Raw genomic sequence first — 4751 nt, 5'->3', positions numbered from 1 at the left:
CATTCTGTGGACAGAAAAAACAAATATATAACATCTGACATAAATGAAAGACAAATTTATTCTAAACATTTTTCCTTAAAGCAAATTGCATTAAGGGGCACAACTAGTGTAACCGCCTAAAAAAATGTGATTTTTGGGAATTTATATTAAAAAAAACTACTTTATCAATCATATCAAAATTTTAGAAACATATTGATACATGCTTTAAGAATACATAGTAAAATTTTTGAAGAAAAAAATTAAATATTTTTTAAGTTATCGTCGATCTCCAACGGCGCGACAAAAAAAAGGCCCTTAACTGCTGCAGTGATTCCGGCCTTCTACGTGGATGAAATAAAAAAAATAAAAAAAACAATTCTCGTTAAACTAGATAATATTGTCTGTAAAATGAACTACGATAAAAAAATAAATCGAATATTGATAAAATGGCGACGTTTTAAAAAAAGGTCGAATTTTACCCAAAATTTAGGTCGTATTTCGACTGCCAAATTTCGATTTTTGATCCGATCAAAAAATCGATAGTTCATTTTACGGAGAACTATATACAGAACATGTAAAAAAAATTTGATAGTGATCGGATCATTCGTTTTTGAGTAATCACTGCAGCAAATTCGGAAAATGCTGTTTCAAGAAAAACGCGTTAAAGATAAAATGATCGTTGTACTATATACTATATGTATACTTTTTAAATAGCTGTAGCTCAATTCGATATCGATTTGAAATTTTAATATGTTATTTTTAAAGGTGTAATCATAGATAAACAAGTATAAATGGGTGTAATCTACCGAAGTATGAAAAAAAAAACAAAAATCGATTTTTTCAAAATTTCACACTAGATGTGCCCCTTAACTGCTTGATACGTATACTTAATCAATAAGAATTGAGTTTCAGCTTTTTAGATAAAATTCTCAAATCTTCCAATTGATGTCTTTGAAGCATACTCATAACATCAAAAATTGTATAAATTAAATTATTTTGTTTGGCACAACATTTCATTTCGAAATCAATATTTCGGATTATGAAAATGTATTTAATTTATATGTGGATGTCACCTGTAATCAGTAGAACATATAGGCATATATTCTGATAGGCATATATAAAGGCATAGATTTTGATTAGAATCGCCCAAATGCGCCGCGAAATTCCAAACATTGGTGATTTTTTATATTTCAACCGCTAACCGTAAGTCCTATAATATTTTAGTATGTTTAGAATTTCAGCCTGTGAAATCTATCATCATAAATAATATAATATTTTAGTCTATTTTAGTATAAAGAAAAGAAAGGAGTTGAGTAGAATTAGAATCTGGAAAATAGATAAAAACTAAACAGTAAGACTGTAAACAGTAAGATGAAAAGAATGAACAAATTTCAGTTGAAATTTTAGTATGTTATTTTAGACAATAAAATCTTTTGTCATGAATAATGTAATATTTGATCTACAATACTTTAGTATGTTATTTCAGATTATCGAATCTATTGTCATGAATAATATAATATTTTAGTATATAATATTTTAGTATGTTATTTATACTATGAAATCTATCGTTTAATCAATATCATCAAATAAATACAATATTTAACTACCAAGAAATGTCCCGGCCGATCTTTACTAAGAACTAGCAAACGCGATTTCCAACCAATAACTTTCGAACAGTTTTTGAATTTTTAAAATTGATTTAAGATTGTGAGCTAAAACATGGACAAAAATTCTTATAATTTCTGTTAATTGTAAAGAAACGGCTAGGCTGATCATTGCACATAACTGATAAACGCTAGATTTTTATCGATTTACATAGAATTGCTTTTAAATTTCTCAAATATGTTTTTGAGAAAACGTTGACGAAAGGCAAAAAATCGGCTGACATGCACGATTATACTTGTAATAAATCTGGTCTCATACGATTCAGAACGATTTGACGCGTCGAGAAAATTAGCTAATCCGAATTTTTGCGCGACAGTAAACCTTCCATATTTAACAAAATACGATTTTGACTATAATAAATTACTATAGGTACTTAAATATAGTACTGATACAATATTTCAATATAACATTAATAAAACAATGTCATCTTCATTATCATATTTAAGAAAACGAGTTATATTGTTTGCTACATAGAAAGAAAACGCAACCTGTTTTAGTCATTTTTTTAATCTAATTGAATCGCATATATTTACACATGAGACGACGCAAAGGCGTAAATATTATAACAATTAACAATAATAACAACGAAATGTTTTTATAACAATGCGTAATGTCCAAAATAAAAACAATGTATTGACATGAAGTGCATATGATTAACTCGATTAGTCGGCAAGGTCAATAATTGATAATATTAGAAGGAAATATATATATATATATATATATATATATATATATATATATTTCAAAGTAACTAGCAGCCCATTCGTCGAAATAAAAAAGGTATAAAGTATAAAAACTTTTATTTATACGTTTCGACACAAGATGCGTGTCATCATTCAGCAACTACAACAATTTGAAAATTTTATTAACTAATATAAACACCAATATAGATTAATTATAACATAGAGAAACATTATACACACCACAGGACAAAAACACTCAAAAAAAAACTTTATTTTAAAAAATTAAACTGATAACATATTAGAAAAAAACATTTTTGTAGAAAAAATTATGAATAACTAAAAGATTTGAAAACTAATTTGACTAAAAGTTTTAAAATTTAACATTGTGAGGCAAGAAACACGCCCATACCGAGCAACATACTCGACTGTAATACATATATATTTATATATATATATATATATATATATATATATACATATCTTATACTCGTATATAAAATCTCCTGTAATGGGGTATGAAAGGATAATCCTCCTAAACGATTATTCGGATTTTGATAAATCTTTCAGAAGTTTGTTAAGAAATTTTTTTAGGATTTTTTTAATTATAGAAATGTAGTAAGATTGTAGAAATAGCTAGAAAAATTTCAAAAAAACTCTTATCATTGATTGACATTGAAAATATTTGAGGCGTTGTTTGACATTAAAATCAAATGAAAACTGTCATTTGCCAAACATTTCTATTCAATTATGAGCTAAGACAATATTAAAATATAATATATTCATGATTATGAATAAGAAAAATGTAATGTTGCCGTTACATTATTGTTGCCGAAAAGCAGCTGAGATGTGCCAAAAATTAAAATAATATAAGATAATAATTTTTAACTAATGGTAAATTTAACTAATTGGTAGACATGGGTACAGGACAACGTGTCGGGTCATCTAGTATATATGTATATATATATATATATATATATATATATATATATAAAGCTATGGCCTGCCTATGTTAATTTCTTGCAATCCACTAAAGTAAGTCAAAGTATCGTACGCTATGTGGTTTTCTCTATAAACAATTAATGCAAAAACTTGCAAAACGATGTGTTTGTAGTAATCAATGAATGCACTTGCGATTATACAATATGTTTTCACGCCCATGTATGCCAGTTATTGCGTTTGTCTATTGTTTATATGCCGATGTAGCATAATTAGAGAGATATCAATGCAAAACTAGTAAATCTGAGGCTCCTTCATGCGTTGAATGAATTAAAAAAGTGATTTATATCATCAGTTAAAACATGAGATATGCTATAAATTATATTTATAAAGTAATAAAATGTATACTATTTTATAAAATTTTTAAAACGTACGGTAGAACAGAGAACAAAAATGTATTTTATTCATGTGTGAACGTCACTGTAATCAATAGCTACCTACGAAATAAGGCAAAAATTCTGATCAGAATCGCTGAAGTGCAGGGTGCAATTCCAAACTTTGGAGATTTTTTATAATTCAATCGAAGGGATTATTATTAATGTTAGTGATGCCAGCCCGTTGTTTTGGACAAAGGTCTAATTTGATTTTAAATAATTATATTGTGAAACCCAGACCAATTACACATATCAAACAAACCACTATCAGACTATGTTTAGTAAAACTCCTAGCTAATTCATCATTGTAGAAACTTGTTTTTTTGCTGAAATGTGGTTTATTGTAGATTTGTGCTTGTTTTTCAAAAATTTGTCACCTGCTCCGTTCTACCCCATAGGCGGGGTAAAATGAAACAGATAGGAGACAAACAAATCCAATGCAGTATGTTAAATTTTAAGGAAATTTACGAAATAATAAGAAATAAGAGATATAACACTGTGTATAACCTTGATCTGATAATTTGTCAAAAATATTCATTAGCAGAGTTGGAATAACTATTTATTTAACTAGTCTCATGTGTTGTTGCTTTTTTTAACTTAATTTACTTTTTTATTTACTATTGTTTATTGACTATACTTTTGCCATGGAAAACTTTAAGGTGTTTTTTTTTACACCACATAGCTTGAGCTTCTATAGAGACTATATGCAATAAGTGTTGGATCAAACTTAAAATTAACAATATACTTGATAATATAATTAATTAAATTAACTTAAACTTAAACAAATATACCAATCGAAAAGTTCACTTTTAACTTGTTATTGACATTAAAATTTACATTTTATTATAGGAAGATATTAATTAAAAACTATAAAAATAAAATATAATGAATAAAATATGAAATGATATGGAATAAAAATGCGCAATTTAACATACTTTCGGTATTCATTCCGTTTAACACTCCATTAATTTTTATTCATTATATATCTATCAATTTTTAGCGATATTTCTAAGAGTCATGTACGCTATTAAATAGTTTCCAATAAAATAACTAA

The sequence above is a fragment of the Ctenocephalides felis genome, unplaced genomic scaffold (assembly GCF_003426905.1).
Source record: "Ctenocephalides felis isolate EL2017-DRISC unplaced genomic scaffold, ASM342690v1 CF-g0.4_SCAFFOLD_01492, whole genome shotgun sequence".
Lineage (NCBI taxonomy): Eukaryota > Metazoa > Arthropoda > Insecta > Siphonaptera > Pulicidae > Ctenocephalides > Ctenocephalides felis.
This window is presented reverse-complemented; position numbering follows the sequence as displayed.